The 15,668-nt window shown below is 57.9% G+C and overlaps 1 protein-coding gene across 1 annotated transcript in view; it reads right to left on the reverse strand.

Annotated features, from left to right (window-relative positions):
- The window catches only part of IQSEC3 (IQ motif and Sec7 domain ArfGEF 3), a 109,484-nt gene that overhangs the window by 61,763 nt on the left and 32,053 nt on the right, over window positions 1–15,668 (reverse strand). The gene's annotated exons all lie outside the window — the stretch shown is intronic.

The following is a 15,668-nucleotide window of genomic DNA, read 5'->3' on the forward strand; positions in this document are numbered from 1 at the left end:
GCCCACCTCCTCCAGGAGGCCTTCCTGGGGGACTGCTCTCAGTTCTACCTCCTCAAGCACAAGGACCTGTCCCCAGAGGGTCACTCTTGTTTCACAGAGGAGGGGAAGCTCCGTGGCACAGGATGGGCTCAAGCTGAGCTGCATCCCTGCACGGCTTTGGCCAAGCTGCTTCCCTCTGAGCCTTGGTTTCCTCATCTGGGCCCCCAGCTCGTGGGGTGTGGGTGAGGAATCAAAGCGCCTGAGACAGAAAGCGTTCAGCACAGGGCTCATGCGCAGAAACTGCGGGCTTCCTTCCTGTGTCCTCTTCCCAGAGACCAGGGCCCTTATTTCCTTTACATCTCGCCCCTGTCCCCCCAGTCGGTGCTGGGCCCATGCTGAGTTCAGGCACTGCTTGCTGATGGGTGATCTGAAGGAGCCCTGAGGGTTGTGGGGTGGCCTCAGCAATGGATGGGGCCAGGTCAGGCTCGGAGGGAGCGTGAGGTCATCCGGTGCAGCCTTGCAGCCGCTCCTTTCTCGGGCGAGGCCCGGGGGCCCAGGGAGGCGGGCTGGCCCAGGCACAGGACAATGGGAGACTTCAGCACTTCCTACCTCCAAGACCCGGCCTCTGAGTTCAGTGCCCAGAGCCGGGCCAGCAGCAAGGCCTCTCCCTGCCAGAGATGTGGCCCTGCCTCCCTTCTCCCTGTCCCACCCCACAGCGTGCTCACCAGGGTGGGGGAGAGCAGCTTCTCCCTACCTGTCCTGCTGGCACTGCCCTCGCCCCCACTGGCGCAGGTGAGTGCACTGCAGGCCCTGGTGACAGGGAGTCCTCACGGCCCCTATGTGGTTCTTTGCCTGCCAGTTCCAGGTGACCACTCTACTGTGCCACCACGCCACAGGGATGGACGTGTCTCTAGAGATCTTTGATGCATTATCCTGCTGGCATTGCACGGAAGCTCTTTTTAAGAGCTTCTTTGACTCCTCTCGTCCTGTGTGCACGGGAACAGCCCTTCCCGCCTCCAGCAGCACTCGGGTCCAGGGCTGGGAGGGCAGCACGCAGCTGATGCCCAGGACCTCCTCACCTCCTCACTCTTTCAGTACTGGGGACCCCTCAGCACCACAGATCATTTGAACAACAGCCCTTGGCTTCCTTTGACTGCTGGAGTGTGCCTGGCAAGGGGGCCTGGCAAGTCGACGGCTCTGGGCCACAGCGCTCAGCCAGCGATCACCCGGTGGGTGATGACCCCAGCCCCCGGGCCCTGAGAGGGCCAACTCCGAAGCACTCGGTGGGATTGGGACCCCAGAGCTTGGAGCAGTGAGTTGACCACTGACAGACCCGCACTGGCTTCCTTCTCTGCTGTGTCTCATTCCCCCACCCGCCTACAGCCACTTCCTGGGGACACCTTGTCCCAAATAAACTACCTGCACAAAAACAAAACACAGTTCTCAAATGGGCTGTTTTTGTGGGCACCTCTCATAGGCTGGGGGTGCATTTCTGCACTGCTGCCTCCAGCACGTGAGACACATGCACACACATGCACACACCTGCGTGACATGCTCACCCACGCGTGCACATGCATGTACACGCAGTGCCTCTGGGAAACTCATGTCTTCCTGAACCTGCTCCCTGAGCTGTCACATGAGGAGGAGCTTGCTCGTCTCTGAGGAGCCTACCGTTTTGGATATCCTGGGGCTTGGATCCCAGTGCAGAAACCAGCCCAGGCTCCTCTGGACCAGCCAGGTTGAGGTCCCCTGGCCGATGGAACCCACTCCGTTGTCATCCATCCACGTGCACAGGGACCTGAGAGACAGCAACCCCCACCCCAGCTCCATGGTGAAAAAGTGCTGGAAAAAGGACAATGTCCTTCCTTCCTTCCTCCGACCTCCCTGCAGGTGTGGGTGGAGGAGGCGGCCATGGAACCCAGCACTGCTCTTGGCAACAGAGCAAAGTTTAAGGTTACATAGTGGGGAACAAAGAACATGGCCTTGGGATTGGGACGATCTGGGTTTGAATCCTGATTCTGCTAATCGCTATGTGACCTTGGGCAAGTCACCCAACCTCTTCACGTACAACACGGACATCCAAGTAACCGCTGTACAAGGTTGCCTCAGGAATAAAAAAACAATTGTGGGGGGCCATCGCTGTGGCATAGCGGGTAAGGCCACCACCTGCAGTACCAGCATCCCATATGGGTGCCAGTTCGAGTCCCGGCTGATCCACTTCCCATCCAGCTCTCTGCTATGGCCTGGGAAAGCAGTAGAAGATGGCCCAAGTGCTTGGGCCCCTGCACCCATGTGGGAGACCTGGAAGAAGCTCCTGGCTCCTGGTTTCAGATTGGCGCAGCTCTGGCCGTTGCGGCCAACTGGGGAGTGAACCAGTGGATGGAAGACCTCTCTTTCTCTCTGCCTCTCCTTCTCTCTGTGTATAACTCTGACTTTCATATAAAAAAAATCTTTAAAAAACAAACAAACAAGTGTGGTTCTCGGCACACAGGGGTCCTTAATAAACCGTGAGAGTGGTGGTGGCGGTGGCTTTCTGAGGCAGAACCCCACAGCACTGAGCCGCAAAGGAACCCCAGGAAGACAACATGGAGAGTTCCAAAATGCAGGAGGCGCTCACTGGCTGTCCTGGTCCACCTTCCCCAGCCTGGAGCCGCAGGTTGCCCCCATCACCCCTCACGGCCTTCCCCAGCCCTCCAGATTGGCCAGCTTCCTTGAGGTCTCCTCTGACTCCTGCTCCATGCAGGGGCCTTGGGCCTGGGGGTCACCCACTCACGGGCTTCCGGGTCTCGGAGGAATCTGCGCGCTCAGCACTGGCAGGCAGCCCCCGGTGTCCGCTACGTGGCGCTCTGTCGGGGGCAGAGGCCTGAGTCTCCAGAACCCCCACTTGGTGGCTGAGCCTCCCAGAGCGTTCTCGGCCTGGCTCCCTCTCTGACCTCCATCTCCAAGCGTGGTCTGAGGAACGAGGCTGGACTCTCCATGCTGTTCCCACTCAGCGACACGCCCCCTGCAGGCCACAGTCCCTTCCTGAGCAGGAAGCTCACTGCTCGCGCCCTGGAAGCTCACTCTTCCCAGATGCAGGCCGTGACTCTCCCTCCATCCCGAGTCTGCTGGGCAGAGGAGACCTCAGGCAGCCTGGACCCGGATCCGGACCCGGACCCGAGCTTTACGCTGTGACCTCAACAGCTGCTAACAAGCCCTCCGCGGCCTGCTGGGGGCGGAGCCTGGTGACCTCAGCTCTCCCTGTTGCCACATTCAGCTGCAAAGACAAATGCCTTGAGGGGCACCCCCTGGCCTGGAGACCAGTGCGGCCGGGGGCACCGCTTATCCCCCTGGTTGAATGGCGCCGCTCACAAGTTATTCCCAGGCAAAAGCTGAACACGTGTGGCACCAGAACAAGACAGTTCTGAAGCAGCTTTTGCTGCGTCCACCTGACCCTCGGCTGATTCCTGCGGAAGTGTGTGAGCTCCCACAGAGGTCCTTCCATGTCATGGGGTTTGAGTACAGGACGTGCAAATCCTTGAGAAATTCGGGGGACAAGCAGTTGCCTTGGGGAACAGAGCATGTGCCCAGGAAGAGGTGTTGGACAGGGGAGACAGGGAGATGGGGGAGAGAGGGGAGATCGGGAAGGGAGGAGGGGGAAGGGGGGGGAGAGGGGAGAGAGGGTTGGGGGAGGAGTGGGGAGGGGGAGAGGGGAGATGGGAGAGAGAGGAGTGAGAGGAGGGCGGAGAGAGAAGGAGGGGAGAGAGGAGGGGGGATGGGGAGAGAGGAGTGGGGAGAGAGGAGGGGGAGGGGAAGAGAAGAGGGGGAGAGAGGAGGGGGAGGGGGCAGATATGAGGGGAGAGAGGAGGTGGAAAGAGAAGGAGGGGGGAGAGAGGAGAGGGAGAGAGGGGAAAGGGGAGAAGGAAGAGAGGGAGCGAGAAGAGGGAGAGCAGCAGAGGCGGCCTGTGCAGGCAGGGCTCAGAGGACGCCAATCTCCGGCTGTGCATGCCTGCTCCTCACACACCTGTGACTACCGCGGGATCCTGGGGACCACCTAGACTGTCTGTGGGCTCCGCATCAAAGCTGACCTCCTAGAGTGTGGACTCAAAGCCCACAGTGACGCCCCAGCCACAGTCTGACCTCTCCGTCCCCTTCTGGCCTTGTGCCGGCTGGATGACTCACGCACTCTGTCCACACGGAAGCTCTCCCCAGGTCTCCCGCACCCTCTCAGTCTGGCACACTTCTCCCGTGACTTCCTCCCACCTCAAACGCCTTCTCTCCATGCCTCTGCCCCTTCTGCCCACTCCTTTGTCTGCCTTGTCAATTCTTTCAAGATACATGCTGGGCAGGCATTTGGCCTAGTGGTTAAACCACCTAGGAGGATGCCACATCCAGTATCTGGCTACTTGGGCTTTGCTTCCCAGCTCTGGATCTGACTCCACTCGCCTGCCCCACACTGGGAGGCTGAAGTCGTGGGGTCCCTTCCAGTGGTGTAGGAGAACTGGATTGAGTTCCCAGATCCTGCTGTTGCAGGCATTTGGACCACCTCTCTCTTTCTATCTCATCTCAAATAAATAGTTAAAAATTTTTAAAGACATATTCCCTGTCTCCAGGAAAGGTAGGTCCCGCTGTCCTGTGTGCTGTGATAATCCTTGGTACTTGTCTCTGCTCTGGTAATTCATTGATATCTCTGCCCCCACACAAGACCTTTTCAAAATAGATTTCTTGATTCATTTGAAAGCAGAGTTGGGGGGGAGGGAGGGAGAAGTTAAGGGAGGGAGAGGGAGGGAGAGATCTTCTATCTGCTGGTTCACTCCTCAAATGCCCATAACAACTAGGGCTATGCCATGTGGAAGCCAGGAGCCTGGAACTCCATCTGGATCTTCCATGTAGGTGGCAGGAACCCAGGTACCTGGACCATCATCTGCTACCTTCCCAGGCGCATTAGTATGAAGCTGGATCAGAAGCACAGAGGAGCGAGGACCAGAACCAGGTGCTCTGGTATGGGATACAGACATCCCAGCCGTGGCTTAACCTGCTGCACCACACCACCCACCCCATGTGTGGTACCTTTTTGTTACGAGCCTGTTGGCTCCTAAGGTGTGTTAAATAAAGGCTGAATGAGTGTGGTATCCTGGGTATATCGATGGCTATCACTCAGTCGCTGCTCTTTTCCCAAGGATCAGAGAGAGTCAGCTGGGCTTGGTGACGTCCCACGCAGACTCTCCCTCCAAGACTGACTTCCCGCCCAGCGGCTGGGAGTACTGCAGGAGGCTGTTTCCCACTGGTGGCCCCATCACCCGTGTGGACCCTGTTCAGCTACAGAGCTGCTCAGCCTGTCCTCCCAGGGTTGCCCGCAGCCCACGATCAGCGCAGACGGGGAGGTGAAGGCACCAGCGTGCGGTCGTTCTCGCTCTGGAGCTCCTCTGGGATGGACCAAGGCTGCTGCTGTGCGACTTCGCCCCATGCTCTGTCTCCCTGCTCCCTTTGATGGGTATCCTTCCCAAGGGTGTCCCCAGTAAATTGTCAGCCCCGACTCTGCTTTCTAGAGAACCTGGGTCACAATGGCTACCCAGCCTTTCTAGCCTTTCTTTCTCTTTCCTTTTTTTTTTTTTTTTTTTTAATTTGAGAGAGAGAGAGAGAGAGCGCGCGAGAGAGCACGCACTCCATCTCCCATCTGCTGGTTCACTCCCCAAATGCACCAGTGGCCAGCACTGGGCCAGGCTGAAGCAGGGAGCCAAGAACTCAATCCAGGTCTCCCATCAAGGTGGCAGGAACCCCGCTACTTGACTGTCACAGCTGCCTCCTAGGGTGTGCATGGCGGGAAGCTGGAATGGAGAGTAGAGCCAGGCTCTCTGAGACGGATGCGGGCACTGCCACACTTGACTCCCCCCCACCCCCCAGCCAGGATTCTCCTCGCCTCCCTGCCCCAGACTTGTAGAATTTTTCTGGGTTCTAGATACCGCTGCTAAGGGTTCTGGGAACTCGCTCCAGAGAGATGCCCATTATTTCACATACCCAATTTTATCCTTGCGTCAGGGACATCCCGTCCCAGCGGACTCCGAGAGAGACCAGCTGAGGAGTAGCATTAGGAGGAGAGAATCATGGAGCACCTGCCATGCGCTGAGAACTGCGCCTGTGGGCAGCCCCGGGCACGGTGGCAACCTACCACCACAGAGCTCTTCAGAGGCTGGGGCTCCGGCGGGATCCTCATCCTTGGGGAAGAGCACGTGGCAGGCCTGTAGCCGGGCTCTGCCGCTCAGGAGCTGGGCGGTGGTGAGTGAGACGCTTAACTTGGCTGCAGCTGCATAGCGGGGGGCAGACGCCTCCTTTCCTGGACAGCGATGATGGTGGACTGACCTTGCAGATCCATGTGCCTGGCTCCGTGAGAATCTAGCCTTGTACTGAAGGAGCGGGCGGGAAGAGAGGACATGGGGTAGCTTGGGGCTGTGCAGCCCCACAGGCACCTGACTCGGGGCAACGAGTGCTCTCCCTCTGGCTCTGAGATGGTGCCCACAGCCAGGAGCTGGAGGGGGCAGTGGCCACTGAAGGGCCGGGGAGGGCCTGGAGAAGGTGGGGGAGGTGGATGTCAGCCCAGCCCTCTCCTGGCAGAGGCCAGCTCGGGTGGAGTCCCTGGCGGGATCTGGGAGAAAGGAACGCAGAGGCTCCAGGAGGCACAGCCCTGTGGTGTGCGGGCGAGAGGGCGAGCCTGGGGTCTGCTTTCTCATCTCTGCAGTGGCTGCAGCAGGAACTTCTGGAGACCTTGCTGGAAGTGTTTTGCAGGTTGAAGGAGCCCTCAGCCTGCAAGATGCCTCCAGCCCACCAGGCCGACAGCACTGGATCCTCCCAGACCCTGCGGGCACGGAGACGAAGCATTCCCGAGACCAACGCTGCCCCAGGCCTCACGGCGCCGCACGCTTTTCCAACCTTTGCTAAAACTTGTTTTTCTCCCTCCGCTGGCTCAGCAGTGATTTTTATACAGTCAGAATGAAGGTGCTGGGTGTGCGAAGCCATGCATCTTTTGGAGTCTCAGACGGTTCTGGGGAGTGCGTGGGTGAGTAGAGGGCCAGTGTCAGCGACAGGACAGGAAATAAATTCACTGCGTGGTAAGTCCATGGACAGGCTGGAAACTCTGCCCGAGGTAGCAGGAGGTGCGCTGGGCGGGGAGGCAGGCACAACTCCGCTTCTGCCTGCGCATTCGGAGGAGCCTTGGGCTAGTCACGACCCCTCTCTGGACTTCTGCGGCCTCCCTGTAAAACTGGGCAGTTGGGACAAGAGGCATTGGCCCTGGGAAGAGGTGGCCTAGCCCCCTCCACCTTCCACTTCCTTTGGCCCCACATCCACAGGGCTCCATCCCTGCTCATCCTCACTGCCACCCACTGCCCCCAACACCCAGCAACAAAGTGGGAACCACCCCTGCCAGCCCAAACTAGCAGCTGTCCCTGGCCCATGCCTCCTTGCTGGCCACTGCCCCTGCAGGGAGCCAGGACTCAGAGAGAAACCCCTGCAGAAGGGCCGACATGGCTTCCGGAGGCTGCCCTGGCACCACTCCTGTGGCGGGTGCTTTTTGGCCCAGCTCCCCAGGGCCCTGCATCAGGTTCTCTCCTTGGCTCCTTGGAGACTCCTGGCTTTGGTCCCATTGCTGTTCCCAAAGGTGCTAGAGACGGTGCTGGTGCTGTGGTGTAGCAGATTAAGCCTCCACTTGCAGCACCGGCATCCCATGTGGGCGCAGGCTCTAGTCCAGGCTGCTCCACTTCCATTCCAGCGCCTTGCTAATGCTCCTGGGAAAGCAGCAGAGGATGGCCCAACTGCTTGGGCCCTTGTCACCCACATGGGAGATGCACATGGAGTTCCAGGCTCCTGGCTTCAGTCTGACTCAGCACCGACCTTTGCAGCTATCTGGGGAGTGAACCAGCCGATGGAAGTTCTCTCTCTCGCTCTCGCTCTCCCTTGCTCTCTATAACTCTGACCTTCAAAATAAATAAATGCATTTTCAGAAGGTGCTGGCCAGGTTGGTTAAGATCACAGTTAAGATCTCTCAGATGAATGGGTTTCAGAATTTTTTTACACTGTCGCTTTTACATATATATATATGCATATATATTTAATTATTTTCATTCTAATTGAGAGGCAAAGAGAGAAAAAAGATCCCTGCCCACTGGGTCCACTTCTCAACAACCAGGGCTGGGCCAGGCTGAAACCAGGAGCCAAGAACTCTGGGTCTTCGCGTGGGTGGCAGGGGCCCAAGCTCCTGAGCCATTATCTGCTGCCTCCCAGGACGCACACTGGCAGGAAGTGGGGCTTGAAGCCAAGCAGCTAGGACTCAACCGGGCACTCCAACATGGGGTATGGGTGTCCCAAGTGGCGGCCCCAGTGCCTGCCCCACTGAATGTATCTGTTGATGTCATTTCCAGCTGACTTTCTGAAGTCCCCTCCGAGATGTGAGGAAGAAAGAAAACCATTTGCCTGTCCCCAGCGCCAGCCACAGCCAGGGGAGGGACCCCAGTGCTCCGTGGACTCTGCTGGCCTCCATCCACGGAGGAGCCCTGTGCGGCTGGCCTGAGCTGACCACCCTGCGTTTATCCCGACATTTCCTTGCTGCCCCACCGCGACCGGCGATGGCTGTGTGGCACAAGGACACGTTTGCACGGTGCCCAGGGAGGCACCCGGATCCCAAGGGAGTCAGGGACCACCTTCAAGGGCCCCCTGCACCTCTGGTGGGACTGGAGTGGACTCAGGGTCTGACTGTGGCTGGGCTCTCGCCCGCAGACGTTCAGGAAAGAAAGGGGAGCTGTCCCTGAAGGTCCCCTCCGGCTCTTTTTGGCCTGGATATGCAGTGCTGTCCCCGGGAGCAGGGGGACTCGGCCCTCCTGTGTGTGCAGACCGGGGAGGTAGTGATGCCCCCCACACATGTGTGCCAGGCTCCGGACTTCAGTTCAGCACAGCCCTGGCCTCTGAGGAGTGAACCAGCAGATGGGAGTATGCGCTCTCTCTCCCTCTCATTTCCTCTCAAAGAAATTTTTTTCCAATATGAGTTTATTCTGGATCAGGAACAATTTTGAAATACACGCAGAGCTTTTTCTTAATAAGCTTCTTCCACAGAGCACAAAAAAATTACTTTCCCCAAAATATTTGTGTCAAAATAAACTCACACTTCTCAAGCATTTTCCAGTGTACGTGTTTCTTTGGTCTGGAGCTCTCCTCACAGTCTCAGTCTCACCACGCACCAAGGGGAAGGTCTTTGATGGCCTCCAGGTACCTATGGAAGCTGGGGTGTGCCTGCTGAACACAAGAGCTTTGTACAGGCCCAAGAGCTGGGAGAGGCAGAGGTGGCAGAGGGATAAGACGTGGGTCTGGCCATTCACCTCTTTACCATTGGGCAGGATTCCCTAAATCCACTTCCCTATCCTTCCTTATCATTCTGTTCCTGCTGGAAGTCCTTCCTGACGTCTAGCTTCAGTCTTTCTTGCTGCTGCAGAAATCACACACAAACAGTCTGAGTGGCCACATTGTTTCCTTGGGAGTTTTGTGGGTCAGCTCTGAGAGCGTTCGGGAGAAAGGGACGCTGCTGGCTGCTGCGGTGAGCGTGAGGGTGGAACATCCGCTCGCTCTCTCTGCAGCTTTGGAGGAAGCCTCAGAGACCCCAGCTTGGGTAGCAGCCCATGTGGCGGGCAGAGCAGAGGGGAGGGCCAGGCCCTAAACCTTTGCCTACCAGGATTGAACAGTTCCCCTTGGGAAAGGAGGTGGCAGGATGTGCTTGGTATAATGTCTCCGCCCGCGGTCCCCTCCCAGCCTTCGTGGTGACCACGGCCGCTGGCTTCTGTCATCTTCACTCCTACCCAGATGTTTGGCAAACCTCCCCTCCGAGCCTGCCGACCGGACCTGCAAGCTTCTGTGATCTCTTCCCCAAATGGGTCCCTCAGTTTTCAGAGCGCTCTCTCTCTCTCTCTCGCTCTCACTCTCTCTCTCCCTCTTGTTCTCTCTCTCTCTCTCGCTCTCTCTCTCACGCTCTCTCTCTCTCTCGCTCTCTCTCTTGTTCTCTCTCTCTCACTCTCTCTTGTTCTCTCTCTCACTCTCTCTCTTGTTCTCTCTCTCTCTCTCTCATCCTGCACTGTTTCTAGCCAGCACTGCATTTGTGACAGGTCAGGCACAAACACAGTGCTGCAAGACCACCTCCTCCTCTGTACCCGTTAGCCATGATCCCAAAGGAGGCCCAGCCCCTTTCTCTGGGGGGCACAGCTGGGTGCCCCTGAACCACACGCAAGGTTTCCAGTCCCCTCCCGCTTGCCATGGCAAGGCCTCCCCTAAAGCAGTCAGGCCACTCTTCCCATACCTTCCTACGCCGGAACAGAGCCCCTAGAGTCGATCGTGCCTGATGGCTCCCTCTGTGCCCTCAAAAATCCAGCTCTAAAATCAGTAGTGCCCACCGAGTCCTCACTGTGTGTCCAGATGTTGTCCCCAATTTACAGACGAGGAAACTGAGGAGTAGAAAGCTCAAGGAATTTGTCCAAGGTCACAGTTTCTAAGTGGCCACGCCAGGCTTTGAAATTGGATTTGAGTGCTGCAGTCCACGCCCTGCCCTGCACCATGACTGCGTCTCACAAGTCTTCCAGGGTCCATCTTCCACGCTGAGCAGGCCTTGGCCCACCTCCTCACCCCGTGACACCTTTGCAATCTTGAAGGGGACCCATGAAAACCCCACAGCAGAGGCAGGCGTTTGGCACAGAGCACAACGGTTAGGATGCTGCATGGGATGCCACTCCACTCCCCCGCCCCCATCTCATCATCCGCTAGGAGTCCCAGCTCTGCTAATGCGTACCCATGGAGGCAGCAGGTGACGACTCAAATACTTGAGCCCCTGCCCTGTGGGTTCCTGGCTGCAGCTTGGCCCAACCCTGGCTAATATGGGCATTTGGGGAGTAAACCAGCAGATGGAAGATCTCTCTCTCTTTCTCTCTATAACTCTGCCTTTCAAATAAATAAATACTTTTTTTTTTTTTTTTTTAAGGAAAAGCCCAGTGCTTTGGCCTGTGGGCATTCATGGTCCAAGGCAGAATTTCCCATCAGCCTCTCGGGTCCAGAGTTGCCTTGCGTGCTTGGCAGCTTGCCTGGTGTCTCCATACCACACCACACCACACCCTCCCCCATCCCTAGGAGAGGCAGAGAGCGTGGGGATTAGACACTGCACCCCTCATGCTATTGCTGAGGTAACTGAATCCCAGGGAAGGTTGTGCGCATCAGGAGCCAGGAGCCGAGCTCTGCCAGGGCCTACCCTCCCCCTGCTGGGAGCCCTCATCCCTCTGCCTCCTGCTCGTCCAGGCCTGCAGGTGCTTGGCCCTTCTCTCCACCGCCCTTCTTCTGCGTGGGCAACAGCGCACTCCAGCCTCGCTCCCCGGCCAGCTGCCCTGCCTCGCGCCGAGGGAGTCTCTGACACCCTCCTTTCTTAAGCCCTCTTCCAAGGCCTCTGGAGAATTGCCTGATCTCATTACAGTGATCTCACCATAGAGGATTTCCTCTTCTGGCTTCCTGGAACACGTGCGAAACCTTCCCGTCATGCATCTGACAGACTTACTGAAGTTACGTGTTGTCCCGTGGTTGTGTTTTGGTTAAAAGACACACGAATGGCTATTTTTCAGAAAAGAACACCTGTCAAAACAAAAGTCTCGAGGCCCAGGAGATGGCGATGTTCCAGAGAACGAGAAAATCATATCCTCCAGCTTAGGACAAGAAGGCTGCAGTCCATGAAACCAGGACACGCCCCCCTGGAAACTGGGCGGAGCTGTGTGAGTGGATTCTGAGCACACACAGTGCCAGATCACAGCTTTCGCTTTCTGGGGCTGGAAGAACTACCTTGCTTTGGCCACTGAAGCCTAGAGCTGCTTTTGCTTTTTTTTTCCTTTCCCTAACAGTATCCTCTCGGTCACGGTTCCCCACCTGCTTGGGGTCCAAAAACATCCTCACGAGTAAGGGTGCAGGCCAGGACGGGCCCAGCTTCCCAGTCCCCGGATCATACACCAGGCCCTCTGGGGGACTGGCCCTGAGCAGGGCGCCGTCCCCTGCCCCCATTTCCTGCACTTGACCCTGCCCTCTGCTGCTGTCATCTGACAGCGGTTAGAGGGTGCATCGGATGCTTGCTTCCAATGCCAGGTCTCGTCTTTACCTGCTCTCTGGTCCTTGGTGTTCACTGTCTCTCTGAGCCTCAGTTTCCTTGACTGTAAAATGGGAGTAATAAGGGGCCAGCACTGTGATGAGTGGGCAAAGCCAATGCCTGCAACATTGGCATCTACAAGGGCATCCCGGCTGCTCCATTTCCAATCCAGCTCCCTGCTAGTGCTCCTGGGAAAGCAGTAGAAGATAGCCCAAGTCCTTGGGCCCCTGCACCCATGTGGGAGACCAGGAAGAAGCTCCTGGCTCCTGGCTTCTGCCTGGCCCAGTCCTAGCCATTGCGGCCATTTGGGGAGTGAACCAGCAGATGGAAGATCTCCCTTTCCCTCTCCCTCTGTAACTGTGCCTTTCAAATAAGTAAAAAAAAAAAAAAAATCTTAAAAAAATGGGAGTCATATTTCACAAACTTCTCCTGAGGGTTAAATAAGATCACACTTGTGGAGCACAGGGCAAGGGTTCCTACCAACAGCTGGCTCTCTCTTTCCCTCTCTCACGGGTGGGAGACACAGCATAGAAACATTTAGGAGGAATCTTCTAAACCAGCCGCTCACAGAGAGGGGTCTGTCAGAACACTGCACAGCCCCCGGGGTGGACAGGAGTCTCCTAAGTGCCCTCTGCACAACCCAGACAGCCTGGGTGGAGTGGAGGAACAGCACTGTGGTGCAGTGGGTTAAGCCACTGCCTATGTCACCAGCATCTGTCACTGAAGCACTGGTTCAAGTCCCGGCTGCTCCGCTTCCAATCCAGCTTTAGAACACCACAATGGCTGGGGCATACAGCCGTGTTCAGTCACCTACCAATGTGCCTGGGAAGGCAGAAGAAGAGGGCAAACAGACCCAGGTGAGAGTCCTGGGCTCCTGGCTTTGGGCTGGCCCAGCCCTGGCTGCTTCGCCATTTGGGGAGCGAATCAGCAGATGGAAGACCTCCCTCTCTCTGTCACTTCACCTTTCCAAACAACAACAACAAAAGACCTGGGTGCGGAAGTCACACCAGGGAATCGGCCACGGCAGTGAGTTTGAAGTCCGAGGGGACAGCTTCCTAAGGCAGAGGTCAAGTGCCACAAGGTAGCACCTTTCTGACGCTCCCTAGAAACATGTAATAGCCCCCTCCTGGCACTAAGGTCCATGGACACGGATTTTGTTGCTTGGGCCTTTTGCATTTCGCAAGGAAGATGCAGAGGGGGCACGGCACAGAAAGGTGAGGCGACAGGTCACATGGTTCATGGGGACACAGTTCCCCCAGGCCAGGCATGGAGCCCAGCCCGGCCGCATCCCGGGGCGCCGAGCTGCCCTGAGCCTCTCCGGTATGGGCAGGGCCTCCCTCCCACGGCTCTTCACACCTGAGTCCTGCCTGGGGCCCGGAAGAGCAGTCATAGGGACCACCTCAGCACCCCAACCTCTCCTGCAGGCCACGCTCAGCTACTCTTGAGCCCTCAGGGCAACGCAGAGAACTGCTCCTGGCCGCCCCTCCCACGCCAGGCCTCCCCGGGGTGAGCGGGCACAGAGCCCAGCGACTGGGGCCACGCGGGACCAGGGCAGCGCCCCCCGGCCCCTACCGGGGTTCTCGGCTACCCTAAGCCAGAGCGGCGGGTTCCCGGCAGCCTCTGCGGCGACACGCCCCCGCCCCGCCCGCTCTGTCAGCGTCTGCTGCTTGGCTCACGCCGCCCCGCCCAGCGCCCCTGGCGGCCGGCAGTGGTGAGGCAAGGCGAGGAGGGCGAGGAGGGCGAGGAGGGAGAGGAGGGCGGCGGGGCAGGGGGCACTCGGCTGTGCGGGGCTCTCCCTGACAGCCATCCTCGCAAAAGGCACCAGGCATCGCCAGTGGAGCCCAGAGCCAGCCCAGCGGCCCCAGCTGCTTCTTGGGGCACTTGGGAGCCACACGTAGCCCCCAGGGTGGGCTGGGGAGGGCGTGCCTGGAGCAGGGGATTCCGCCTGGGAGATGCAGGCTACAAATAATGGGAAGGGAGAGGTGGGGGACAGCGGAGAAAAACAAAACATTGCAAGGTTGCCCGCTACATGCGAGCTGCAGTTAATTCTTCATGATTGGGTGCAGTTTTTATTTTCTTCCTATTTCAGGGGACTTGGCGCACGCACTTTAGAACCAGAGAAAAGATGTCCTTTCAGATCGTGTGAAATGGCTGGGAGGATTTCTCTCGCGCCCACGCTCTGGAATCAACGTGTGCAGCAGCAATTCCCTGGGAAGAGGCTGTGCGCAGGGTTGCACCTGGACCCTCCCTCCGGCTCCAGCTCTGATGGGCAGTGAGGTCCCACTGACGTCACTTCAGCTCTAGGACCTTGTCTCTAAGTGGGAACCGCATCCAACTCACAGAATTAAGGGAGATAAAATAGTGAGTGTGCTTAGTGCAGGACCCCTGGCAGGTTTCACAAATACATTTTCACATTTTATTTATGTATTTATTTGAGAGGGAAGAGGAGAGAGAGAGAAAGAGCTATCCCACTCACTGGTTCACTCTTTAAATGCCTGCAATGGCTGGGCTGTGGCTGGATGAAGGCAGAAGCTGGGAACCGATCCAGGTCTCCCACGTGGATGGCAGGAACCCAATTCCCTGCACTATCCGTGCTGCCTCCCAGGGTGCATGTCAGCGGGAAGAGGGAATCGTGCAGAGCTGGGACTCAAACCCAGGTACTCTGATAAGGGACAGGCCAAGTAGCATCTTGACCACCACATTTAATCATTTAATCAATCCTGATGTCTCTTCCACTGTGTGTGTGTGTGGGGGGGGGGGGAGGTGAGAAGGAAAGAGCAAGTGTCCGTACTGAGTCAGCTCAGTCGGCCGGAGCAAGCCCCAGGGCACCTGACCCCCTCTCCCTCCCAGGCCTGGGTTGCTCCTCCTCCTCCCTAGCAATGCCCCTCTTCCCATCCCTTAACAGAAACCGATCTTCCTCTTGGCGGTCCAGTGATCACCCATGGGGACAGCAACCCTGCAGTTCTACTGGGTGCTGGGAGGCTGTGGCCAGCTCAGGTTGCGGTGTCACTGAGAGCCTGGCGGTGGCCTGTGGGATGGGAAGCAGTGCAGTTCTCAGCCCATTCTGCTCCCAAGAAGCAAGCCCTGGCACGAGCTCTCAGCGGGAAGGAGGACCAGCTCCTCGGCCTCTCGGGAGAAGGTAGCCACAGTTCCACCCCAGCCCCCTTGCCCCCCAGGTATAGGTTGTGTGCCCGGCGCTGTTGGGGAACAGCAGACAGTGGAGTCCATCATAAACAATCTGGCCGTATAACCGCTCCCCTGTACCCCAGCTCCCTGCTGTCCAACACTGCTGCCCAGCGGGCCTCCCCTCACCGGCCCCACTGCTTCTCGACTTACTCGGATTCAAGGCTTCCCACTCCAGGAAGCTTCACTCCCTGGCGGGTTCCAGGCCCCAAACAGAGCTACTCCAGACCCCAGGCCCTGCTGCTCCCCTGTGGGAGGCTGGGAAAGGCTGTGTTGGCCTTCGTAGGGCTTCTGTGGGAGGCTGTAGCTTTCCAGGAAGGAGCATTTCTTCTGCCCAGATAGATAAGCTGTCCGGGTCTCCCCTCCCAGGGAAGGGCCC

The sequence above is a fragment of the Lepus europaeus genome, chromosome 6 (genome assembly GCF_033115175.1).
Source record: "Lepus europaeus isolate LE1 chromosome 6, mLepTim1.pri, whole genome shotgun sequence".
NCBI lineage: Eukaryota > Metazoa > Chordata > Mammalia > Lagomorpha > Leporidae > Lepus > Lepus europaeus.